The sequence below is a fragment of the Budorcas taxicolor genome, chromosome 4 (genome assembly GCF_023091745.1).
Source record: "Budorcas taxicolor isolate Tak-1 chromosome 4, Takin1.1, whole genome shotgun sequence".
NCBI classification, from domain to species: Eukaryota; Metazoa; Chordata; class Mammalia; order Artiodactyla; family Bovidae; genus Budorcas; species Budorcas taxicolor.
This window is the reverse complement of record NC_068913.1, coordinates 119,573,607-119,600,757: the sequence shown is the minus strand read 5'-3', so window position 1 is coordinate 119,600,757 and position 27,151 is coordinate 119,573,607.

The following is a 27,151-nucleotide window of genomic DNA, read 5'->3' as shown; positions in this document are numbered from 1 at the left end:
ACACGCACACGTGCCATGCTCCATACGTTTGTGATAAAGTCATTGTGATACAGAGATTTACAATAAAGATGGGGAATAGAGATTGGCCCTTATAGAGCCGATTTCTGTCTAGTTATTTTTTTTCTGTGCTTTATACACATATAGACCATATAGATTTTGGAAAAAAGCATCACCTTCACATGGAGGAAAAAATCAGTATAACCAGACTCAGAGTTTTAGAAAATGCTATTAAGGAAAGATTTCTTCTCTTTTTTATATAGTCAAGTTTGACCCACTCATCCATTTATTCACCCAACAGCTATAAGTGGCAGGTGTGTTCCAGGCACTGTCCGGGGTGTTTGGGACAAAAAAGGAGACCAAATCTGTGTCTTAATAGGACCTAAATTCTTATTTGAGGAGACAGATAATAAATAAGCAAATAAAATATGTCAAGGTGGTTAAGTGGAGAAAATAAAGGCGGTGTGTGTGCCGGTTGGGTAGGTGGAATCACAGCAGTTGGTTTGGTCTGTGGTGGATGGAGTCACAGGGGTGGGTGGGCCTCAGTGGTGGGCGGAGCCATGGCAATGGGTAGGGTCTCCGTGGTGGGTGAGGTCACAGCAGTGAGTGTGGTCACAGTGGTGGGTGTGGTCATAGTGGTGGGTGTGGTCTCAGTGGTGGGTGTGGTCTCAGTGCTGGGTGTGGTCACAAGTGGGTGTGGTCTCAGTGATGGGTGTGGTCACGGTTGGGTGTGGTCGCTGTTGTGGGTGTGGTCTCAGTGATGGGTGTGGTCACAGGTGGGTGTGGTTGCTGATGTGGGTGTGGTCTCAGCGATGGGTGTGGTCTCAGTGACGGGTGTGGTCACTGTGGTGGGTGTGGTCACAGTGGTGGGTGTGGTCTCAGTGGCGGGTGTGGTCTCTGTGGTGGGTGTGGTCACAGTGGTGGGTGTGGTCTCAGTGATGGGTGTGGTCACAGATGGGTGTGGTCGCCGTGGTGGGTATGGTCTCAGTGGTGGGTGGGGTTACAGTGGTGAGTGGGTCTCAGTGGTAGGTGGGTTTCAGAGGTGGTGAGTGGCGTCACGGCGGTAGTTCATTCAGAGGGGCGTGGCTGGGTCACACAGTAATTCTGTATTTAGTCTCTGATGGGCTGTTCCCACCAGAAGACCCCAGGGCTCTAGCTTCTCCACGTGCTCACCACTTGTTACCTTCTGTTTTGGTGATGGGGCATCTCTGAGGACAGGTCGGAGGGCCAGGGCGGAAGTACGCCCGAACCCAGGGGAGCAGTGACCGTGGTGGCTCAGGTGGGGCCGCACCAGCTGTTGTACCCAGGTGTGCTCTGCAGGCACCATCTTGTGTGTTGCTGATAGATGTTGGGTGTGGAGAAGAAATGTCCTGGAGGAGCCTGGTGATTTTGGCAGAGCAGCCGACAGGAAGGGCATTTCCCTTTGCTGAGATGGAGATAGAATTTGGGTGTATTATAAGTCATCTTCATGTGCCTACAAGACTAGGAAAAGCTGTGGTGTAACTGGTGTGTTTCTGATCCAATCCTGAGCCGTCACGTGAAACACTGGTGTCCCGAGAGCAGGGGCCCAGCACAACGTGGGAGTGCTGGACCTGTCGCCTGGCGGTGGTTCAGAAGAGGCTCAGCTTTTCACCACCCTGGTCCCCTCGAGCCTGTCCCTTCTCCGGCCTGCCCCCCTAGTCCCTGTCCCTGAGGACGGTCCATCCCTCCCTGGGGCCAGGATCTCCCTTGGGGGCACCTCTGCTTTCCCTCTGGTCATCATGGTTTCCCACCCATCTGCGTGGTGATTACTGTGTATGATTTCAGCTTTCCGCAGTGGCCACTGATGCTTAACTGTTCCAGCTCTTAGGCCAAGGATGCAACGCATGTTACGCTGTTGCTCTTTCTGACCCGAAGTTTATCTCTGGTTCCAGAGTGTAAGCCATCAGTGTCCTGGGAACAGTGGGGTCCAGTGAGGGACGCAGGAACCTGTCCAGAGGCAGGTGTCCTCCGGTTGCCGAGCCGTTCCCCGCCCCCACCCTCCCTCTCCCCACCCACGCTCCAGTCTCTTCTGGTTTAGACGACTCCGTGCCGACACCCAGTTCTGAACACTCTCCCCCTGCATCTGTGGAGCTCTGCAGTTCTCGGGGCCTTTCCAGTTCCTACCCTTCTGGAAGGTCTTATCTGGCCACCGCAGCCTGTATTAATTTCCTCATTTTTCGAAATCTCACTGCAGGTTTATTTTTGCCAGTTGCAAGCCATTTGGCACCTCCGTGAAGGCACATTTTGCATCTCAGCTGCAAGGTCAGGGCGTCTGGGGGCAGGGGCGGTCTCTTGGATTGTCTTGTCTCCCTGTCATCTTGCAGCTCAGTGGAAGGCAGATTAGGATGTGCTCAGTGAGCACTTGAGGGGAAAGGGAATCCTTCCCACATGTAGCACTCCTGGGGCCTCAGACTTTCTTTCCTGTAAACATATGGGTCATCGTAAGACAAGTGATACAGGGAATAAGCGGGCCCTTTATGCTGGGCGATGGTGGTCCTCTCTCTGCAGGTGATGTTGGGCGACAGCCAGGCTGACGTCAGCTCGAGCGTCTTGATCTGGAGACAGAACTCACGCCAGGAGGCTCCGACTTGGTCACGTGCTCCAGCGGAAGTCTAGCTATGGACTAGACCTCAGGGAGGCCTAAACTCTCAGTAGACAGAATATACATATGAAGGTGTCGTCCCAGGCACCTTGAACACGTGTGCACTGTGAGTCCTCTGTGTCCACGATGACACCAGATGTTTCTATGTGGAAGTCTCTCCCACTGCAGACAGCACCGTCCAACCGTCTCTTTGTGGGAAGTGCTCTCGAGATCCCCTGCGGGTGTCATGGCGTCCCCTCCTGGAGCTCACCCCTGTTCTACTATATTTATTCTCAAAGGTCTAGTTTTCGGGGGGTTGACTTTTCTTAATTGTTCTGAGGGCTTCCCTGAGAGCTCAGCTGCTATCCACCTGCAATGCAGGAGAGCCCTGCACCCAGGTTTGATTCCTGGGTGGGGAAGATCCGCTGGAGAAGGGGTAGGCTACCCACTCCAGCATTCTTGGGCTTCCCTTGTGGCTCAGCTGGTAAAGAATCCACCTGCAATTCAGGAGACCTGGGTTCAATCCCTGGGTTGGGAAGATCCCCTGGAGAAGGTAATGGCTACCCACTCCAGTATTCTGGCCTGGAGAATCCCATGGACTGTATAGTCCATGGGGCTGCAAAGAGTAGGATACGACTGAGCGACATTCACTTCACTATCTTGGGCTTCAGTCTACTAGAACTCCAAAACTTTGGCCACCTGATGCGAAGAACTGACTCATTTGAAAAGACTGGTGCTGGGAAAGATTGAAGGCAGGAGAAGCAGACGACAGAGGATGAGATGGTTGGATGGCATCACTGACTCAATGGACATGAGTCTGAGTAAACTCCAGGAGTTGGTGATGGACAGGGAGGCCTGGCGTGCTGCAATCCATGGTGTCGCAAAGAATCAGACATGACTGAGCGACTGAACTGAACTAACTGCTGGAAACACTCAAAATGCTTGTTTTATTACCTTTTAAGTCCTTGAAGGTGGCAATGTGTTTTCTGTACCCTTGGATCCATAGGACCCAGCCCAGAGCTGAGTTGACAACAGGCACCTTCATGTTTCCTGAACCAGTGAAGGAATGCCATGGTGTGGGGCCCCCAAGAACTCTCCGCCTGGAGCTGGGCAGGCAGAAATGTCTTCTCTAGTTACCACGGCAGGTTACTACTCAAGAGGAATTTTTTTCAAATGTCTTCTAGTCTCCTGGAAATTCTATACATTCTCAGTCGCCCACCAGGGATCAAATTCAAGCCGAAAGTCATCTTCTGAGGCTGAATACAGTTCTCCAAGTTTTATTTAGTAACCTCCCTCTACAAAGTGATTTTCTTTCCTAAGTGAGAAACAAAACCAGAATTCTAACTCTGCATTAAACCTAAGCAAACAGTGGGTTACACAATGGGTTACGGCAGCTGTAACTGGAGAGAGCCCGGCCCTGAGCAAACGTGGAGGGAGGCGTCTTTGATGCTCTGTCCTTCTGGGCCCCGCCCTGCAGGGATGTAGGCCCCCAGCCTTCTGGGGACTTCAAAGCCGAGCCGCACCTCCAGCCTGGCCCCACCCAAACCCCGGGAGCTGGCGGAGCGCGCACCCAGCCATACTTGCACTGAGACGCGCGGCAATTTGTTCTTGCTGCTGCGACTTTGAACTTGGGATCTCAGGTTTCTCTCTGTGTCACTGGCTTTGAACTGCAATTCCTCACTGCCTGAATTATCTCTTTACAACTGCTCCTCGGTACCTGTCGGAGGGCCTCACACATTCCAGGCCCTCACCTGCCGGGGCCCAGCCGCCACCCCCGGCTTGAGCCTCACCTCTCCTCATCACCTGCACCGAGACCTGGGGTCTCTGATGTGCTGAGGTCACTTCCTAACACCCTGTGTGTCTTCGCTGCCTCTTAGAGTCTTGAGGTTGGAGCTGTCCTGCCAGGGCGGAAGCAGGAAAAGATGGAGCCGGGGAGCGGTGGCATTCCTGGGGCTGTCCCGGGATCCTGGTCCCCCCTGCACCCACCCCCAGGGGAGGAGCAACCCCTGCCCCTGGAGCCCCCGTGCTTGTCCGCGCCTTTTGGCCCCTTTTCCTGACCAACCTCCAGGTTTCCTAACCAAACACTTCCTAAATCGCGGGTATGCCCTCAGGGCTGGGACTTCACCCTGCTCTAGTCACAGATTCCAGGAGATGGGAAGTGGTTTTGGGGGACCTGCAGTCCTTTTCAGACTGTGGGCATGCAGGGCTCACCTGTGCTCCCTCTGGGAGAGGCATATGCGTCCAGAGGTTCCGTTCACCCCACCTGAAAAATACACGTGGTTGCCACTTGTGCAGAAACCATGATGAACAGCTGTCTATATTCTCCTGTGACTCCCACAAATTTTACCTGGACACCGGGATGTAGCCGTGGTCACAGAGTTCTTGCGTGAGATGTGTTCATGGTACAGATGAAGATGGTAAATGCCCAGGCCCAGCGCCAGGCCCGAGGGGATTCTGGCTGTGACCCCTGCTCTCGTGGGCACACAGGCCTGGGGCCCCCGAGGGTGGGCGCTCCTCTTTGCACTACCCTCCTCTCACTGCCCCCATCCCGTCGCCGCCTCTGTGAACCTTTTCCTCCAGGTGCCTGGTCACTAGGACATGATCTGCCCCAGGGCAGGGGCCTTGTCCTGTCCACTGAGGTAGTGGGCCCCCGGCCACGCCTGCTCCCCTTGGCTCCCCAGTCTGTATCGGGTGACCGCCTGGCTTCTCGACCACACCTCGAGCTTTCTGACTCCACAGCTTTCAACAGGATGTTTTCTTGCTAAAAATCCTTACTTTTTACCCAGCTCTCCAAAACCGATCCCCTTCTTGAGGTTCCCGCTCAGACTTCCTCTTGATTTGATTTGTTTTGTTTTGGCAGCGCTGTGTCCTCGTTGAGACACACAGTCTGGTCCTTGTGACGGTCGGGCTTCTCCAGCTGTGCTGCGTGGGCACGTGGGATCTCAGTTTCCTCCACCAGGGGTTGGACCCTCATCCCCTGCGTTGGAAGGTGGATTCTTAACCCCTGGACCACCAGGGAAGTCCCTGACATTTCCTTGCATGAAATCTTCCTGAAATGTTCCTCCCTTTCTGCTGAATCCCTGTACAGTCTCTGTGTGTTGTTGAAACGTAGTTTTCTAACCGTATTAGGAGCATCCAGAAAAGTGTCTTATGCCAGCTCAGTGATCGGTCCTGTAAATGGAAATTTCCACAAGCTTTGTGTTGCAGGCCGTCGGGTCCGGCTTCAGGGAGGGTGCTGTGAGTCATTGGCCCACAAAACAGACACTCCCCCCGGGGGGCAGGCGCTTGGCCCGAGGAAAGGGCCATGGCAGCCGAGGCCAGGATTCGGGCAGGGGGACTCACTCAGTTCCCAGAAGGCACTGATTACGATGCTGGGGCCCGGCAGACATCTCAGTGTCGGCGGGCTTTGGTGAATGGTTGGACAGTGCAGACAAAGGGCACCATCACGAGGAAGGGCCAGGATGGGTGTCTCGGGGCCCGCGGGAGCAGGACACGCATCTCACCGTGGCCAGGCTGGGGACCCGGAGGGAGTTCAGTGGTCTGGGCCATGAGCCCCTGGGACCCGGGGTGGTGGGCCAGCCAGGTCACCGTGGGATAGTTTTCTGAGCCTTCTGTCTGCCAGTCTTGTAATTCGGTCCTCACGCTTTTAGCAACTGTCTCTTTCTTAAAAGACACGGGTCCTCAGATCAGACTCTTCTAGCAGCACCACGTTACCTGAGGCATGTCCTCTGTGTTTCCAGGTCAGCACTCCAGATCCTCTGGGAGGCTGGTGGCTCTGTGGGCCCACTGCCTGGGAGGGGGAGCCACCTGGCACTGCTCCTGGTCTCACGTCCCAGGGCTCCTCTCGCTTCTGCTGAGTAGACTGGGGCCTCAGGAGGACCAGCGTCTTGTCCGAGATCTCCACTCATGCTTATTTGGTGATGGGTTTCATTCCAACCCAGGAACTGAACCCGGGTCTCCTGCACTGCACATGGATTCCTTACCAGCTGAGCCCCCAGGGAAGCCCGGGGTTGGGAAGATCCCCTGGAGGAGGGATAGGCTACCCATTCCAGTATTCTTGGGCTCCCCTGGTGGGAGAAGCCCTGGTGGACTTCCCTGGGTTTGCCTCCTGGGTTGGAAAGATCCCCTGGAGGAGGGAACGGCTACCCCCTCCAGTATTCTTGCCTGGAGAATCGCATGGACAGAGAAGCCTGGCGGGATGCAGTTCCTGGGGTCACAGACTCGGGCATGACTGAGCAACTAAGCACGCTTGCACATCTCTTCCTGAGTCCTGAATCTCATGGCCTTGCTCTGACAGCGCTTACGGCCCTTCACGCCCAGCCAGTCTCCTTCAGCCTTGTCCCCCCCACGCCGCTGGGCTCTGGGGCGGTTCTGTGCCGCTCTGTCTCCTCGTCACTCCTCAGCCTCCCGACTAAGTGTCTACTCCTGTGGGCTCAGCCCTCACTGCCTTTAGCGGTGTGGTTTTGTGACATGGAAACGCATATCCTTTGAAAACAGAACCAAGAGCATAACGCCATCGGTTGTACATCCCACGTGTGTGTCCACAGCCCACCCAGGAGCTGGTGAAGGTCCCTTGTCATGAACTGGGGTGTAAAGCGGGAGCGTGTAGGAGCCCAGACTGCAGCCTCCGCGTTGGCTGTGGGTGCATTGAAGGGAGCACTCTTGACCGGCGCGCACCCCTGCGCTAGCGTCTCGCCTGCTGTGTGCTGTGCATTACGGTGTCGTCCTGACTGGCACGTGCGGCCCAGGGCAGGGTGCTGTGGCTGTGCTGACTCCAGGGGGGCAGGAGGTGGAGCCTACAGCCTGGCTGTCTGCGCTGCTTCTCCTCCCAGAGCCTGGAGGACGAGTGCATCCCCAGCACCAGCCTCGGATGCAGTCAGCGGGGCGACTCGACCCTCCCTGCCGTCCATCACGCAGTGCTGTGGGGCAGTCATGAGCCTGCGGTCACGCTCATCTGCGGGGACCACAGGTTAACCCCACCTCTCCGGTTTGGGGAGTGCCTTCTCCTCTCAACTGCAGATCACACGCACAGGAGTGGACAGCCCCTCTCCACGGTCTCACGGGGTTTCCAGTTTAGCCTCTGGATCACACTGGTCCTGTTTGTTGTTGTGTCCGACTCTTTGCGACCCCATGGACCGTAGCACCCCAGGCTTCCCTGTCCTTCACTGTCTCCCAGAGTTTGCTCAAACTCATGTCCTTTGAGCCAATGATGCCTTTAGCCTGAAATATTTGCTATAAAATTGTGTGTGTTATGAGAAGAGATGTCTTTTGATTTGCACTTTTTCCTTCCCCTAGATGAAGATTGGGGAAGACGTTCATGGTTATAAGCCTAGCATTCTGAACTCTGCGCTCAGATGGGTGTGTCCTTCCCTTTCTCCCTTGTCTTCCACTTCCTTTTCCTTCAGCTGTTTGTAAGGCCTCCTCAGACAACCACTTTGCCTTTTTGCATTTCTTTTTCTTGGGGATGGTCTTAATCAACACCTTCTGTACAATGTTAAGAATGCCTGTCCATAGTTCTTCAGGCAGTCTGTCTATCAGATCTAATCCCTTGAATCTATCTGTCACCTCCACTGTTGAAAAGCAGAGACATTACTTTACCAACAAAGGTCCGTCTAGTCAAAGCTGTGGTTTTTCCAGTGGTCATGTATGGATGTGAGAGTTGGACTATAAAGAAAGCTGAGCGCCAAAGAATTGATGCTTTTGAACTGTGGTGTTGGAGAAGATTCTTGAGAGTCCCTTGGACAGCAAGGAGATTCAACCAGTCCATCATAAAGGAAATCAGTCCTGAATATTCATTGGAAGGACTGATGCTGAAGCTGAAACTCCCGGGCACCTGATGCAAAGAACTGACTCATTGGAAAAGACCCTGATGTTGGGAAAGATTGAAGGCAGGAGGAGAAGGAGACGACAGAAGATGAGATGGTTGGATGGCATCACTGATTCAATGGACATGAGTCTGAGTAGGCTTCAGGAGTTGGTGATGACAGGGAGGCCTGGAGTGCTGCAGTCCATGGGGTCACAGAGTCAGATACGACTGAGTGACTGAACTGAACTGTATAATCATAAGGGGTCTAGTGGTTTTCCCTACTTTCTTCAATTTAAGCCTGAATTTTACAGTAAGGAGTTTATGATCTGAGCCACAGTCAGCTCCCAGTCTTATTTTTGCTGATTGTATAGAGCTTTTCCATTTTCAACGGCATAGAATATAATCAGTCTGATTTAGGTATTGACCAGGTATTGACCTGGTGATGTCCATGTGTAGAGTCATCTCTTGTGTTGTTGGAAGAGGGTGTTTCCTATGACCAGTGTGTTCTCTTGACAAAACTCTGTTAGCCTTTGCCCTGCTTCATTTTGTACTCTAATGCCAAATGACTTTCTACTTTTGTATTCTAGTCCCCTATGATGAAAAGGACATCTTCTTTTTTTTTTTTTTTTGGTGTTAGTTCCAGAAGCTCTTATAGGTTGTCATAGAACCATTCAACTTCAGCTTCTTTGGCGTTAGTGCTTGGGGCATAGACTTGGATTACTGTGGTAATGAATGGTTTGCCTTGGGAACAAACAGAGATTATTCTGTCAATTTTGAGATTGCACCTAAGTACTGCATTTCGGACTCTTTGGCTGACTTTGAGGGCTATTCCATTTCTTCTAAGGGATTCTTGCCCACAGTAGTAGATAAAATGGTCATGTGAATTAAATTTGCCCATTCCCATCCATTTTAATTCACTGGTTCCTAAAGTTTCACTGTTCACTCTTGCCATTTCCTGCTTGACAATGTCCGATTTGCCTTGATTCATGGACCTAACATCCATGTTCCTGTGCAGTATCGTTCTTTACAGCATCGATCTTTACTTTCACCACCAGACACGCCTACAGCTGTGCATCGTTTCGGCTTTGGCCCAGCCTCTTCCTTCTTTCTGGAGCTGTTTCTCTGCTCTTCCCCAGTAATTTAATCTTGGACACCTACTGACCTGGAGGGCTCATCTTCCGGTGTCATATCTTTTTGCCCTTTCACACCATTCATGGATTCTCCCAGCAAGAATACTGGAGGCTTACTATTCCCTCCTCCACTATTCCCAACGTTCTCATCACATTTGAAGAGCTTCACATGTATTTAAATGTCACCCTCCCAACACACACACACACAGACCCCCCAACGCTCGCAGTCACGTCCAGGAAGCTCTGCCCTGGTCTCCGTCACCTCACGTCAGCTGCCCTTTCACATGCATGAAGGGGTAGCCCAGTTTTACGAGCGGTAGGTGCCTGGGTCCTTCCATGTCCTGGATGCAGATCAGTGGTGGTGGCCCCCTCCTCCCTGGTGGGGCCAAACAGACCTTTACAGTCCTCAGCTGCACCCTTAGGTCAAGCAGGGGCCTTGCAGCAGTGCGGCCAGTGACACAGCACTTCAGTGTGATCCGGAGTCAGGACATCAGTGCAGGGGCTTTCTCCCTCCTGTTTATTTGATCGCTATGCCCATTAGGAGGCGGGTTTGTTTTCGGCCCCTGAGCCTGCATGCAGGGGCTCAGTCTTAGCCTCACGTGCTGTTGGCGGTGGGCAGCCTGCTGCTGGGCGCAGTGTGAATGCCGTGCGGGCGGGAAGGAGGCCCTATGCTGAGGACCGACCTCTGGGAGAGGCCGGGGACACGGATTCCCAGCCTGGTTGTCAGCTGGCACTGGCCCTTGGAATGGGAGGGCTCTTCGCTGTGCTGAGCCTCAGTCTCCTTGCCTGTAAGATGGGGCAGCGGGACCCGCCCAAGGACTCAGAGCTCAGGAAGCTAGAGTGCGTGATGGCTTTGGGAAGGGTGCTCCCCGTGAGGGTGGGCCAGTGGGTGGGGGGTCTCCGCGTCCATGCGCCTGCGGTAGGGTGGGCACCCTGCTGAGCCCGGCCCAGGCTGTCCTTCCCCTGCACAACAGGCTCCTTGCAGACACTGCAGCCAGGCTGCTCACCTGCCTCCCCGTTGCAGACGCGGGGGGCTTGCCCGTGACTATAGCCGTCACTCTTTCGCCTTCTTTGTTCATCAATGTTTGAGCTCGGTGCCTCTGAAGGTGTGTTCCCAGATGCCCAGGTTCCAGGCACTGTGGACTCATGCGAGGGTTTTTGGAACGATCTTCTTGGGTCCAGTGAGAGACGAGTCCCAGTGAAGAGACCCTGACACCCAGGCCCAGCCTGAGTCTTCCTCTGCTGGAGAAGGGGCCGCGGAGGGCCTCAGCTCACACGGAGGAGGAGCCCTCCCTCCAGCCCAAGGCCATTTGGGTGGTGGTTGCTGTTCCGTTGCTCAGTCATGTCCGACTCTCTGCAACCCCAGGGACTGCAACACGCCAGGCCTCCCTGTCTTTCACCATCTCCCGGAGCTGGCTCAGACTCTTGCCCATTGAGTCGGTGATGCCATCCAATCATCTCGCCCTCTGTTGCCTCCTTCTCCTCCTGCCCTCAGTCTTTACCAGCATCAGGGTCTTTTCCAGGTCCCCCCAAACCGAGGCTCCACAGTCCAGAGAGAAAAGGCAGTCTTGGGGAGAACTGATTTTTTTAAAGCTTTGGACTGTCAGGAGACCCCTAGATCTTGCTGAGCTTCTTTATTTTGCAGAATGAGTATTTTGATTGAATTAAATACAGGAGAACAACAATCCTTTGGGAAACTCTTGGCCCCTGCAGGTCTTCGTGTGGTCTTGATTTCACAGCGTCCTCAGAAATCTACTCAAGTGGCGCCGTCTCCACGCGTGCAGCACAGAGGAAAGGAGGGTCTGGATGTGAGAGTGGATGTGACTGTTGGGCCTTCTCACCCTGAGGATGGCGGAAGGGGGCAGAGTGCAGAAGGGTGTTAACATGCGTCCCAGATGCATAAGCAGAGGACAGAGGACGCAGTGCAGGGGGAAACCCCACAGCCTGGCCCCCTCTGCTCTCGGGGGACCAGCCTCTCGGCCTTCAGTGCCAGGGAGGAGACATCGCACATACCTGATGAGGTGAGCCGAGGACACGCGCTGAGAACAGGGATGGTGGCGATTTCACTCAGTGCAGATTGAGGATACGGTTTCTAGAATCACAAGAAGTCGTAGAACTAAAAAAACATACTAGCCTGCGTCTGAGTTCATCCTTGCCTTCAAAAAAGCCACACCATCTGTTGCTAAATAAATAGATAACATGATCCAAGCCGTTAAGGACGGACACAGCATGTTGGGTAATGGGGGAGAAGCCGTCCTTGATCAGATGGTGTGAAGGCCGTCAGCGTTTTAGCAAAGTCTGTGGGAAGCATACAAAATATGGAGAAGTGAGAGGTTTTCCCAATGGTGTGAGGGATTCAGTTTTTAGTTGGCCAAGTCGATAATGAACAGCTAACAACCGCTTGTTCATTTCAGCGACTGCAAACCGAAGCCGCCTCCCTGCCAGTCTTGTTCGTGGCTTCTGCTCCCTGCTCTGAGTGAGGACTGTGTCAGTCACAATGGCTCCTTGGTAGCCGGTCCCTTTTGCCCAGTGGGAAATAATCTGCCTGTCTACGAAGGAGACACGAGAGACTTGGGCTCCATTCCTGGTTGGGAAGATCCCCTGGGAGAGGCAGTGGCAACCCACTCCAGTATTCTTGCCTGGGAATTGCCATGGACAGAGGAGGCCAGTGGGCCAGGGTCCATGGGGTCGCAACGAGTCAGACGTGGTTGAGTGACTTAGTACGCCCTTTTGTGTCTCTGGAAGAAGGTCCACGTCAGGAATGACGGAGCGCAAGGCTTTTTCAGCCACATTGGAGCTCACCTGAGCGCGCAGGCCCACGTCGAGTGAAGACCTCATCCTCTCCGGTTGGTGTCCTGGTGAGGCTCTCCCGCCAGGAGGGTCCCTGCGCTCCCCTCGTTGGCAGGGCTGCAGTGTCCCCAGGGAGGTGCCCGGACAGTGCAGGGCAAGTGTTCCAAACACAGACATCTCAGACCCTGACGATGTGCTGCTGCGGCAACGGAGGCCAGCCCAGGAGGGAGGTCGGGGCCTCAGGGGAGCCAGCTCAGGGTGCCCTGCACCCCCCGGCCCCTCTTCCACTCGGGGGTGTCCGGACAGTCCCCGCCAGGCTCCGGGATCCCCGCTGCAGAGTCGGGGCTGCCCGCAGCCTCCAGGGAGCCGTCTCGGTTGGCCCTGGGGCCTTCCAGGCCTCTCTGTGGGCCACGTTGCCTGCTCCACCCCCGGGAGCCGCTCTGGGTGTGTCTGGGACACCCTGCACCTCATGCCTCCTCCCCGTGGGATCCTCGCTCTGCCACAGGGCTGTCAGCTGGCCGCGCTCCCCCCGCCGTCGCTCCAGCTCCGGGAGGTCGGGGGACCCAGGCCGTGCGTCTCCTGCGGCATTCACTGGGTGAGCAGCGAGGGCTCCAACACCTGTGCCAGAGGTGGCCTCCAGAGGGGTCCCCCCAGACCTCTGCAGTGATGTCCGCTGTAAACACACGTCTCCAGGGAGCTGTGCGTGGGCCTGGGGTCTGTCTGCCTGTCTTCCTCACGCACCCCCGAGTGTCATTTAGCCTTTTAAGAGAGCTTTAGGTCATCAGAAACTCCTTGTCCTCTGCCGTCTTTCATGCTTAACCCACTTAAAAGGCCTGCACATGGAGTTCCCGTGGCCACCTGCCACTTGTTAACGCCAATATCTGTCGATTGTCGGGTTCCAGGGTGTTGTGGGCAGCGGGGCAGAGAAGGGCTGCTCCCAGGGTGCCTTCTTCTGTCGGGAGAACCCAGCATCGGTGGGAAGGAGATCCATGAGCGCTTGGCGGCGTGGGCCATGGTGGGGGGTGCCTGGGGGAGGTCTGGGGGGCCGGGAGCCTGTGAGTTGTGGCCAGGGCCCTCTGGGAGCCACGCCAGTGAGACCAGGGTGGGACCTTCCACAAGAGGGACCAAGTGCAGGAGCCTCTGCGGGAGTCTCGGAGACCCGAGGCCCGAGACCACGCACACACGCCTGTGCGTCCTGTGTGTGCTTCGTGGCTTGCTTCCTCCAGCAGTGAAGCCAGAATGCGTCCTGGCTAAGCATGCCTTCTCCCCGGAAAGCAGGATTCCTCCTCATTGCTATCTGCACGGTTGACTAAAGGAGAAGACGCGTTTGATACTGCAGTTGGTTCAGGAACACCACATTTGATGAGACTTGACCTTTCCTTGTGAAGACACTTCTCAGAAACAAAGAAGGGACGTGGAATAGCCCCCTTAATTTTATAAGGTCTGCATAAACGGAAATGAACAGTGAGCAAGTGTGGCTTGTGGAAAAACCTTAGATTATTTCTTTGGGATTAGGATCAAGACATGTGCTTACATGCTCAGTCACCCAGTTGTGCCTGACTCTGCGACCCCAGGGACTGCAGCCCACCAGGCTCCTCTGTCCATGGGGTTCTCCAGGCAAGAATCCTGGAGTGGGTTGCCAGGCCCTCCTCCAGGGGATCTTCCCTAGCCAGGGATCAAACCTATGTTTCCTGTTTCCTGCTTTACAGGTGGTTTCTTTACCTCTGAGTCACTGGGAAGCCCAGGATTAAGACATGGATGACTGTTATCTGTGTTAATTTTCAACATCTCTCCTGAACAGAGAAATAGTATGTGTCAAATAAATACAAGGATGTATGGTATAAAAATGTGACAAGGTAGGCGAACCTGTCATTTTTCATATGATTATCTATAGAGAAAACCCAGCAGAGTTAATGAATAAATTACTGAAACCAAACAGGGCCTAGTAAAGAACCTGGATTATTAATAAAATTAACCTACAGTTCTCAGTAGTGTTTTTCCTCATCAATGGCAAACAGCTGGATTATATGGTATAAATAAGGCACCATGCGGAATAGCCACCCAGCTCTTCAGCATTCAGAACTTAGCCTGACAGAGAATGCGTAAAGACCTTCAGAAGAAAATTTAAATACGCTTTTATGGAGCACAAAAGGGGATTTTAATTAGTCGGAGGATATCTTGGTTCCATGTGCGGGCTGATGAACATGACCATCCAGGAGAGAGAGCCCCTGCCAGGTATCGAGGGCCACTAAAGGGCCGGAGCAGACGCAGGGCAGAACCAAGCCCAGCCGAAGAGGAACCGTGAAGGTGACCAGAGCTGGCAGGCGCCGGGAGGTCCCAATGATGGTGAGAAACGGCGGTTCCTGGGTGGGTGGGGGAGACAGAGACGCGCGAGGTTGCGGTGGAGGGGGGGGGGGGGCAGGGGCGTGGCCTCCCCAGTGGGCGGGGCAGCTCGGCAGCCCCCCTCTCCCTCCCAGGCCCCGGGAAAGAACCGGAGACCACGGTGGGCGGAGCCGCGACTCCAGGTCACTCCCGCGTGTCCTAGTGTGAACGCACCGCTCACGCTGCGGTGGAGCGGGCCGCCCTCCGGTGCCTGCTTACTTCTCGGGAGGGCGGTGGGTGGAGGCTCTGGAGTTTCAGCTGAAGTTCACTCCCGAGTCCTCTGAGGGAGCCAAGTCTTCATCTGATAGCTCTTTATGACAGTTTACAACCTGTTGCATAAATGGAGAATCTCGTCTAAATAATCCCCTTCTATCCTCGCTGCTTCTACCCTTTAAATATCTGATGATGTTTATCTTGTCTTCGCTTAGTCCACGATTAGGAGCGCTGTGCACACTTGGCGGCCTTAATCTTTTCCTCCTAAATCAATCCTTGAAGCCAGCCTCTTAATATTGTTGTTGCTCCGCTCCGCTCTGAACCTCGTCCAAGTCGTCTTTCTTGCATCGAGCTGCTGGGCCGGGGGAGCCGGAAGCAGTGTTGCTCTAAGTGCAGACTCTCCGACGTGCCCCCAGCCCGCCAGGCTCTGGCCCAAGCCTCCTCCGCTGCCCCGTGACCTCTGCTCTCCATCAGCCCTGTTTTTTTAATGGGGGATTGTTGCTTTCCAAACACCTTCCTGACACCCAGAGACTGACATTCAAATCAGGAGGAGAAAGAAGTGCAGGAACCCAAAGGGTTCTTCCTTCACTGTCTTTCCAGTGCCTGGAGGCTCCTTTCTCCTTCCCTGACAAGAACTGTTCGACACGAATCTATCCCTTTGTATTTTCCGAGAGTTTTCATGCAAGATGCCTCCAGTTCCTCTGCACGAAGGTCTGAGTGTCTTCTGTGAGAGGCGTGGTAACCTGAGGCCCTTCTAGAAGGAGGGTCAGCGGGCTGCTTCCGGTCACCCGCTGTCCTGTCCTACTGTGCATCTCACAGCGTTGTCTGCTCTAGCGGCCAGCTGGGGCCTCCTCCCCTTTGGTAAATCTGGTGTCATGCTCTCTTCCTAAATGAAACCTTAAAACCTTCCCTGCAGTAGACACACTGCAGTTTGACAACCTTTCATCGTCTTATTATTCACCCTGTCATTGCAGCCTTTCTGCACAGCTGGAGTACCCATGACTTATTTACATGTTATAAATACAGCGTGAGAGTTACCAAGCGAGGTTTTATGATCTGCTTTATTCTAATTACTTCTAATGTGTGACCGGGGCTTGCTACTGCCAAAATTGGCCTTGCGTACAAAAGGCTGCTGATTGGAAAGTGAAAGTAAAGGTGGGGTGACTGCGTGGGTGAAGAGTGCACAGGCCTGGGGTGCTGGTCCCCAAGACTGCCACGGGCACGGCAGTCCCGGGAGCTGCCAGCGCACAGCCTGCCCTTCATGAGCAGAGACGCTGGGGGGCCGGCAGAGCTCCTCCCTGGGCCCAGGAGGTGGAGGAGCTTTACAAGCTCCTTTGCCTGCAGGATAAAGGCTCAAGGCGGCTTCCAGACCAGCTGCGGTTTGCCCTTTAAGCTTCGTCTTCTCCCACTTTCTGTCCCAACACAAACCTGCAGGATCCCCCAAGCTTTATCCCCCTGAACCTTTTTCAGAGACTGGTTGTTGGCAGTAGGTGTCCTCTCCCTCAGCAGCCCGCTTCCTCCGGGGCGTCTTCCCCTGTCCTATCTGTGGAGGGACTCTGCCCTTCTGCGCCGGTCACAGCCACACGAGGGGTCCCGTCGCGGCCGTGAGATGCCCCGATTCTGCTGGGCCAGGGTGAGCCCCCAGTCAGGTCACAAGCTCGAGGACCCGACTGGCTTCCGCCCTCCTCTCTTCTGTGCAGGGTGTGTGCAGGGTGAGTGCCCAGCTCCGGGTGGAGTGACTGTTTGGAGAGATGATTCCTTGTCTCCTGTCTCTCTTCTCTCTTCTCCACACATTCACCATCCCATCTTGGGGAAACAATGTTGCTAACAGACATGCTGGAAAAGACCCAGATGCTGGGAAAGACTGAGGGCAGGAGGAGAAGGGGACGACAGAGGACGAGATGGTTGGATGGCATCACCGACTCGATGGACACGAGTTTGAGCAAGCTCCGGGAGTTGGTGATGGACAGGGAGGCCTGGCGTGCTGCAGTGCATGGGGTTGCAAAAAGTTGGACACGACTGAACAACAACCGCTTCAAACTATGACAAGAAAACTTTTCAACACTCAGGTCCTAATGTATGCCCATTCTGTAGGGAAACACCCCTTGTTCTTGCTCTCCAGGAGTTTGGACGGGCAAGTCCAGCCTGCTTTGCGGGAACAGCCGGTCAGCAGTGGTATCACCTGGCAGTGGCTGAGATCGGACGTCCTCAAGGAGGTCGCCACGTTGTTAGGCTCCCGAGAAGAACCAGAGACATAGGGTAAAGGCTCCAGGGCTTTTGAGGGTCCTGACGTCTTCCCTGGGGGCTCAGCCGGGAAGAATCGGCCGCCAATGCAGGAGACAAGGCCCGGGAACGCCCGAGCCCGCGCGCCGCAGCCGCCGAGCCCGCGCGCCGCAGCCGCCGAGCCCGTGCTCTGGAGCAGCCGCCGAGCCCGCGCGCCGCAGCCGCCGAGCCCGCGCGCCGCAGCCGCCGAGCCCGCGCGCCGCAGCCGCCGAGCCCGTGTGCCACAGCCGCCGAGCCCGTGCGCCACAGCCGCTGAGCCCGTGCTCTGGCGCTGCAGCAGAAGCCGCTGCCTCGAGCAGCCCGCTCACTGCAGCTGGGGAGAGCCAGCCCAGCAAGGAAAGCCCAGCACAGGCACAGCCAGGAGGAAGCAGGGATCGGGAGAAAGAGTGCGTGTGGGCTCTGTGGGGCTCCCGTCACCCGGGACCCGGGATCGTGACCTTATTTGAAAAACAGGGTCATGGCAGATGTCACTCAGGTCAGGATCTCAAGACGCAGCCAGCCTGGATTAACCAGTGGGCTTTAAACCCGAGGGCAGAGGCGCACGTGGAAGCCCGTGGTGCCAAGGGCAGAGGGTACAGCCCGGGAGGGCCTGGACTTGCTGGCGGCCTCAGGAAGCAGGAGGGCCTGGAGGAGGTTCTCCAGAAGGAACAACCCTGCCGACACCTGGATCGCAGAGCCCAGTGCCCCAGACCTGCGGGAGCGGACGCCGTGGCTGTGAGCATTCATCCGCAGTGCTTTCCTCTCTCGGCCCTTGTATGCTAATGCCATGCGGCTCCATGACGGCCGGCGGCAAAGGACATGGCCCCGCCCCCCAGAGGCACCCTTGCTCACCCCAGCTCAGTGGCCGCGGCCGGCCGAGGACACAGGCCCCGCCCCAGGATACGGGCCCGCCCCCGGAGGTGCCCTCGCTCACCCCAGCTCAGTGGCCGCTGCCTGGTCTATTCAGCTGGGTCTCAGCCACGAGCAGTTTACTTCTAGGCAGGAATGGAGAGGGAAGAGCTCTGGGCAGGCCGCACGGGGAACCCGACTTTGTGTAAAGTCTGCTGGCTGGGAGCAGGGGGCATGTGTCCCCCAGAAGCTGCGGTGCTGGCACCGCCTCCCTCACCAGTTCCGGGTGATTGGGCCCTTGGTGTGTCGAGTGGCTCTAACTCGAATGACTGTTCCCACCTCTGGCTGGATCCTGGAGCGTCTCTGAGATGGAAGAGGGGAGCAGACTCCACCTGCCAGTGCCCGTGGTGTTCACGTGACCCGTTGGAGGCCCTGGGGTGTCTATTAGGATAAAGCTCTCCCTGGACGGTTACAGTCCATCTGAAGAGCTCTGACTCCAGCCCCGTCCATCGATGGAGTAAGAGGAAGGCACCAAGGCTGCGGATGTGGCACGGAATGCCCGGGGTCTCCACGTGCAAGGGGGCTCGATGCTGGTTTTGACGCCAGACCTTCATTCGCTGCGGCTCAGCACGGCGACCACGCGTGGTTGTGATATCCGTTACCCTGTGGAACAGAGTGAACACGGACACGTCTTTTCTGCTCAAACAGCCTAGATCATGATGAGGACTGTCTGGTGCGCAGACACCCACGGGTTCGAGGACGCTCCGCGGACATCGCATTTTGTTAGTTCCACGTCCAGGCAAAGTGTATCTGTGAACGAGCGCAGGGACACGCTCCAGGCAGGTCATTCCTTCAGCCTCTGGCTTTATTGTTCATTGTGGATTTTGATCACTGAGGAAGGCTTTCTTGTCTCTCCTTGCTGTTCTTTGGAACTCTGCATTCAAATGGGTGTATCTTTCCTTTTCTCCTTTGCCTTTTGCTTCTCTTCTTTTCTCGGCTATTTGTGCGGCCTCCTCAGACAACCATTTTGCCGTTTTGCATTTCTTTTTCTTGGGGATGGTCTTGACCACTGCTCCTGTACGATGTCACGATCCTCCGTCCACAGTTCTTCAGGCACACTGTCTATCAGATCTAACCTCTCGAATCTATCTGTCCCTCCCACCGTATAATCGTAAGGGAGTTGGTTTAAAGGCAGGAGAAGGGGATGACAGAGGATGAGATGGTTGGATGGCGTCACCAACTCGATGGACATCAGTGTGACCAGGCTTCAGGAGCTGGTGATGGACAGGGAAGCCTGGTGTGCCGCAGGCCGTGGGGACGCAAAGAGACGGACACCACTGAGTGACTGAACTGCACTGCACTGACGGTTTTTGAGATTATTCATTTTCCTGTTTTCTGAGTGCAGAAGAATTGATGCTTTTGAACTGTGGTGTTGGAGAAGACTCTTGAGAGGCCCTTGGACTGCAAGGAGATCAAACTAGTCCATCCTAAAGGAAATCAACCCTGAATATTCACTGGAAGGACTGATGCTGAAGCTGAAGCTCCAATACTTTGGCCACCTGATGAGAAGAACTGACTCATTGAAAAAGACCCTGATGCTGGGAAAGATTGAAGGCAGGAGGAGAAGGGGGTGACAGAGGATGAGAGGGTTGGATGGCATCACCGACTTGATGGGCATGAGTTTGGGCAAGCTCTGGGAGCTTTATCCATTGGTGATGGACAGGGAGGCCTGGTGTACTGCAGACCATGGGGTCACTCAGAGTCGGACACGACTGAGCGACAACAACGGCGATAAGATTCTCTTGATTGTGATGGTCAGGGTCACTTTCTTTTCCTCTCTGTGTACCTTTTATCCCCAGTCTAATACATCAGTATCTCGCGGGGTGGGGTGGGATATTATTATCCCAATTATTGTGAAGACATTCCAGTTAAGCTTTAGAACAGGAAGCACCATTGGAAATACATGCTGGTAGGGAAGATGCCGCCAGTTCTGGAGGGGAGTAAAGACCCCGGGATGAGACCCTAGTGGCCCCGCCGCAGCCGGACCAACTGCTTCCTCCCCAGGCGGGGGATGGAGGCGGTTTGGGGCGGGGAAGGATACAGAGAGGAGTCAGCGATAGAATCTGGCTTTAAAGGGGCTTACGGCATAATGAATGAGCTGGGACATAATTACAATTATGATACAAGTTAAAACGCAGCAAGTTTTGTGGGAGGGATAAAAATAACTGTGGGGGCTTAAGGGGGAGTGATTTCTTCTTTGGGGAGGATCACAAAGCCACTGTTGCGAGGCATTGAGCTGTGGCTTTGCTACTGACTTCCAGAAGCCAATACATTTTGTAGTCTTATTTTTCTAGATGTTCTCAAAGCAGGCAGCCTATTCAGCTCTCTCAGAGTTGAACTTAAAAAGCAGGGAGCAAATTAAGATGGAGGAGCTTCTTGCCTGGGACACGGCGTACTGCACGGCACTCTGGAGCTCGGTAAAGGTCATGCTTTCCGTCTCGTCACACCGAAAAGACAAAATTTTTCTGCATTGGGTTGCTGTAATAAACTCCTTTCCGTTTTAATTGCTCGGCATTTGTAACTACTGCTTATGCTCCAGAAGAAGATACTTTGATGATTGCTTAGAGTGTGTGAGAGGGGGAAGGAAGGGAGAGAAAGAAGAGAAAGAAAAAGAAAAAAGAAGAAAGGAGGAAAGGAAAACCAAAGGGCAGGCAAGCTGAGAGAGACATCTTAGAAATGAGATCATCTTTTCATGTGTGCAATTTAACGATTTCTTTCGTTTGAAGCAATGTAAAAAGCAAGTAATTATTGTTATTCCTAATATCCTAATGCCAAATTGTAAACCAAGGGCTCTGGAGAAATAAATGGGGTGCTAGGACTTAATGATCCTGTGTGCGATAGATCACGGGTGATAAGATATATTAGTGCCATTATATAATTTGATCAGGTAGCCAAGAAGCATGTCAGCAAGCTCACTTGCATTTATGTGTCTGTTTGCTGGGTGCTCTGAGTTCCTCGCCCTGGAAAATAAAAGCAATTTGCAGAAATGCACGTGGCTGTGGGGCACCTCCTCGGGTGAACACCTCGGGCGTTCTGGAAGGCTCCGTCCCAGGAGCGGGTATCAGAGGCTCCCCCTGTAGCTGGTAAGGCTGCTTCTCCATGCAGCCCTGGAAATGCTAAGCGGGTAATTAACAAGTCACAAGGCACAGGTGTGCCAGGTGAAGTTTGGTAAATTGCTTTTGATCTAAATTGAGATGCTTTGGGGATTTAACTTCTTAGACAAAAAAGGGCATAAATAAATAATCAGGGTTTTGAGGTTGGGGCTTGCCAGCGAGCTCTAAAACGTCTTAATGCACTGGAGGCGAGCCCTTGACTCACCCAGCATGCCGTCATGTCGGTTCACCTGATTCACTCAGAACTCCGGCTTGGCAGCGTGTCCTGGGAGTGTGGAGGCGCGCGAGTTGCTCTCAAATGCCTGCAGTTTCCTTGCTGACCTCCTAAGAGGAAAAAGGGGAAGAGACATGAGCCCCTGAGCGGTTAGGATGTCAGCCCGTCATCAGGGGTCGTGCTGACTGTGGGGTGGGGGAGTGTGCCAGCCAGGGGAGGCCCTGGGGTGCCCACCATCAGCACTGGGCACGAGGCCCGTGTGTGCAAGGCTCACGTCATGTGCCCGCGAGGACCCACTGGACGAGGAAGCCGCAGGGGTCAGAAGGGTGACCCTCGGCTCTTGGAAGCAGGACCTCAGGGATGACAAGGGTGCTGGCGGCTCTCTCGAGCCTTCCGGGCCACTCTCGGGCTCTCTGTGCTGGACTTGGGGGCCACCCTCTGTGGGCCCTGACTTCTCCTGGAGCAGCAAGGGGCCCGCGGCAGACCGGCCCCCTCCCTGTCCGGTTGGGACTGTTGGGGTCCATCCTCCTCCCAGGGCCAGTGGTCTTTGGAAGTGGCAACCAGGTGGCCCACGTGGGGTGACTCCGGGGGCGCTTCACCTCCACGGTCAGGGCCCCTGGGGCCGCGAGCCTGCAGGGCCCAGATAGCACGCGTGCTCGGCTGCTCTGTTCACAGTGGGCTCTTCTCCCCACTGCGTCTGTGCTGACACCTCAGACCGCCTCACCCAGGCAGTCGTGCATCGTCCTAGGACTAAGCCCCGATGTGCGGTGGTCGTCTTAGTAAGCACACGACCCTGGAGGGAAATGTACTCCCCCGCTGGAGCTCCCTTGGGATTGTTTTCACTGGTTTGCTTATTCACCCACTGGAAACTTCAGCAGGAAGTAGAGCTGTGCTGGGCAGAGAGGACGTGCAAGTATCAGAAGGCACTCTTGCCAGAGCGTGGACGTTAGTTAATTCCACTAGAACGTGAGTGTCACCTGCCTGGAGAAGCAGCGCGTGTGAGGGCGTACAGAGGGGCTGGGGGAGCTTCGTGGGTGCGCAGCGTTCAATGGAGCAGAGCCCAGAGCAGATGAGTCTGTGGGAGAAGCAGCCTGTATAAAGGCCCTGGGGTGGGAGGAGGGTCAGAGACACGGGGTGTGGGCTTGGCGGAGGCTCATGCAGGGGCAGGGGCAGGTGTGGGGTTGATCTAGGGGGTCTTGGAAAGACCTTGGAAGTTTGGGGCACACGGTGACCAGCTCAGATTGTGGTCGTAAGATCACTGAGGCCGCTGGGTGGGGGTGGGCATGTGTGCGGGGTCTCGGGTTCAGCTGGTGAGATGGGCTGTCAGGAAGTGCATGACAGCGGCCCCTTTATTGGAAACCTGGCAGGCCTTTGGGAGCAGCTTGAAAGTGAATTTGAGGAGCTCTAGAGGGGGGTGTCCAGAAGGAGCCCTGGGGTATGGTCCCTGCCGCGGGGTGAGGCAGGGGTCCTCGGGGGAGGCTGACAGGGGAGGAAATTGTCACTTATTTCCAGAGTCTTCCAATGCCCCCGCCGTCGACTCTGACCCTGAAATCGTGTGCAGTTTTGCTGAGCTGGGCGCTATGTGCACGGCAGATGTGGTCTGGGGGTCTTACCGTGTTTTGGTTCATGGCGCTTTTCGAACATGAAACCATCAGGCAGAAATGCAACCCCATAAGACATCACTTGGCCGGCACGAACGACTGTCACGGAGGTCAGGAAAGGAGAAAGCGTGTGTCCCCGGGTCCGAGAAGGCCTCCTTGCCCCAGGCAGGCAGCTCCCTGCTGTGGGCACCGTGCCGCTGGGGGTCCAGTTCCTCCTCCACCTCCTGGGGAGAGGCTCACGGGCCAGCTCGATGTCCCCAGTTATTCAACATCCAGAGCCAGTGTAACTGGACGATGGTGGTCTGGTAACTGCAGACTGTGTTCAGAGAGCTGGACATCTTAACCAGCACGTTTTTGTTGGTTTTTTCCCCCAAACGACGCCGGGCGTACCTGGGGAAGGAGCACGTTTTCCCTCGGCTGGAGGGATGCGCCGCTCGCTGAGGGGCACACCTTCCTCCGGGGTCTCCGTGTGCCGGCACCCCCGTTGCCGTCTCCGTGCCTCCTTTGTGAGGACTTGCGTGGGGCTGGTGGCTGACCGCACCGCGCCTTGGCCCCCGCGGTCGCCACGGCCAGCCGCCCGGGGCCAGCCTTCGCAGCTCTGCCTTTGTGTCGAGCCGGTCAGCAGGCCTGAGCTGCCCGCAGCGTCCGTCTCCAGCCCCGCCAAAGGTGTGCCGGGTCCAGTGCCCACGGTCTGTCTGTACCAGGGGGCCGGGCTCGGGCAGAGAGCCTGGGGGAAGGATGCTCTGGCGGGGGGGATTCCCGTGGCCTGCTGTCTGGGCCTCAGCTTGGAGCCTGGTGCAGGCTTTCACACAAGCAGAGCAGGACAGCCCTGACCTGGCTGCGGGGCTGAGCCCAGAGGTGGGGAGGTGGGAATGCGCCCGCTGGGAGGGCCAGGGAAGCGGGGAGCCTCAGCGGCTCCACACCACGCTGCCGCTCCCGGCCCTCAGGTCCACGCGGGGTGCCTGCGCCGTCTCAGACACCCACGCCTGCGGGCCAGGGCCGTCTGGCTGGAGCGGCGGGCAGGTGTGGCTGGGACCTGCCAGGAGCCCCGTGACCCGCTCCCGCTCCCCGTGCGGGGCCAGGCCCCAGGAACTCCGTCTCCCCAGAGCCTGCAAATGCTCCCTCCTGCCCCAGGGTCCTCTCTAGGGGCCCCGCTTGGGGTCCTGTCCCCCTTGGCCTTAGCTGCCTTCTCTGGGGTTTGTCAAGAAGCACCTGCTTTATAGACCAACGCTTCAGTGCTTCTGGAAGCTTCAAGTTCAAAACACTTTCCAGCAACTCCTTTAATGTAAAGAATCTTTTCTCGGATGGATGATCCTTGCTGTTTGGCCTTTCCCTTCTTCATATGACCTGTTTTATGAATATGTTATGTTGATATCATATACTTATGTACTGTTACACGTAATATTATATATCAGCTTCTCTGGTGGCTCAGCTGGGAAAGAATCCGCCTGTAATGCGGGAGACCTGGGTTCGATCCCTGGGTTGGGAAGATCTGCTGGAGAAGGGAAAGGCTACCTACTCCAGTATTCTGGCCTGGAGAATTCCACGGACCCATGGGGTCGCAAAGTTGGACACGACTGAGCGAATACAGCTTGATATTATATATATTTTAAATCAAAGCAGAAGACAGTTAACATTGTCATTATTTTCAAGCAGTAATGAGAGCTGATACAACGGGCTTACGGCAAAGCCGTGTGCTTTTGAAGCAGGCAAGCCTTAGGAGGTCGTCTGCAGATACCTGAGTTGCTCGTCACACGCTCAGGGGCTCACAGGTCCTGCCAAGGTCAGGGGGCTCACCGTGTGATTTTAAGGCTTATTTTAACTTTCCGAAAACTCAGCGCTGACTCCTCAGTGTGACATCTGTGTGTTTACATGTCAGGGTGTTCTGTTTCAGGAACTGTAGTCTAACCCCTGGATTTCTTCATCTCAAATGTACTGGGAATCACCAGTCATGGCTGACTCTGTGACCCCAGGGACTGTGGCCCGCTGGTCTCCTCCGTCCGTGGGATCCTCCAGGCAAGAATACTGGAGTGGGTGGCCATTTCCTTTTCCAGGGGAACTTCCCAACCCAGGGATTGAACCTGGGTCTCCTGCATTGCAGGCAGATTCTTTACCATCTGAGCCACTAGGGAAGCCCCAAGTAGACTGTTCTTTTCCTAAACAGCGGTTAAAGAGAAGTCACCGTGAGCGTGGTGAGCATGGCTCATCCCCCTTCCTTCCCTGGTGCTGCGGTCCTGGGCAGAGCCCTTCGGCTCAGCTGTTACCTGGGCGGACTTGCTGCTCGATGAAGTCAGATGAGACACACTGTTGACCCTGACCCAGACGGCCTGAGGAGAAGAGTTCATCTTCATCTTCTGTTTCCCAAATGAAGCTTTACATCTAACTGGATCTTGAAGTAACCGTGATATGGTTTCTCGAAGTGAAGGGCCTCTCATTTAAATAATGTTCTTATTTGTTTATGTGTGTGATTTACAGTAGGTGATGAAATTCTTTGCGGCTGGCACACTGCACGCTGAAGGGACCCTCTGCGTGGAGCACTTTGAGCAAGTTATAAACCATTCTGGACACAGAGGAGTTTAATTGTTATCACATTCAATAGCGCAGCAGCAAGCCCAGACCCCAGGACCCCGCGTGGGCTGCCTTTCACATAGTGGAGGCTTGAGAAACACTTTCAGAGAATCAGTGAACTCACACTCACCCGCCACCTGCATCAGGATAGAGCAGCTATTTTATGGAGGTTCAGCTTCTTCAGGAGAGTTTTCCGTGGGGAGGCTTGAGGGGAGGACTCCTAGATGGTATCGCTCCTTTCAGCCTCTGAGCGAGAAGGGTCCACCCAGACCTGTACCTGGGAGGCCTCTGAAGTGGTGGACGGGGCCTGAAGCGCGGGAGGGCGGGGCTGGCTGGCAGGAAGTGACTCAGGCTGCTGGAATGTCGCACTTGTTTGTTCCCAGTCCTGTTTGAAGGGTTTTTCTACTTTTAATGGAATAAGTTACCTTACTCAGGGCCTCAAGCTATACCTTCAGATGGATTTGCAGAACATCCAGAAACAGAACGTCTGCCTAAGCACTTTTCCATAAATTATATATTATTGTTTAGTTGCTAAGTCCTGTCCGACTTTTTATGACCCCAGGGACTGTAGCTGGCCAGGCTCCTCTGTCCATGGGATTTTCTAGGCAAGAGTATGGGAATGGGTTGCCATTTCCTTCTCCAAGGGATCTTGCCCACCAGGAACTGAACCCACGTCTCCTGCATTGCAGGCAGATTAGAGCTAGAGTAGACCTCTAATGTATACATACATATATGTACTTACAAATGAAAAAGTGGATTTCCATGAAATTTGCTGTGAGATGAGACATTCAGAAGTTAACCAATGTCCGGGCGGCAGGTTCCAACGGCCGTGGCTGGCGCTGGGCGTTGCCCATAGCGCTCTGAGCTCCCAGGTGTGTGAACGGTCCTCACGAAGGATGAAGGTGGCACCATGGCGACACATACTGAGGGGCTGTCACCACGGGTAAAGAGTGTAACCGTCTCTTGAACTTGGAAGAACTGAGCCTGAGTTCCTCAGGAGGGCCTGGCTTCATCTTCTCCCCACTTTGCCCTCCACTGTGTGTGTGTGTGCGAGCCTTCTTACCCCTGCACTGTGTGTGTGTGTGTGTGAGCCTTCTTACCTCTGAACTGTGTGTGTGTGTGTGAGCCTTCTTACCCCTCTACTGTGTGTGTGTGAGAGCCTTACCCCTCCACTGTGTGTGTGTGTGTGTGAGCCTTCTCACCCCTGCACTGTGTGTGTGTGTGTGTGAGCCTTCTTACACCTCCACTGTGTGTGTGTGAGCCTTCTTACACCTCCACTGTGTGTGTGTGTGTGTGTGAACCTTCTTACCCCTGCACTGTGTGTGTGTGAGCCTTCTTACCCCTGCACTGTGTGTGTGTGTGAGCCTTCTTACCCCTCCACTGTGTGTGTGTGTGTGTGAGCCTTCTTACACCTCCACTGTGTGTGTGTGTGAGCCTTCTTACTCATGCACTGTGTGTGTGTGTGTGAGCCTTCTTACCCCTGCACTGTGTGTGAGTGTGTGAGCCATCTTACCCCTCCACTATGTGTGTGTGTGTGAGCCTTCTTACACCTCCACTGTGTGTG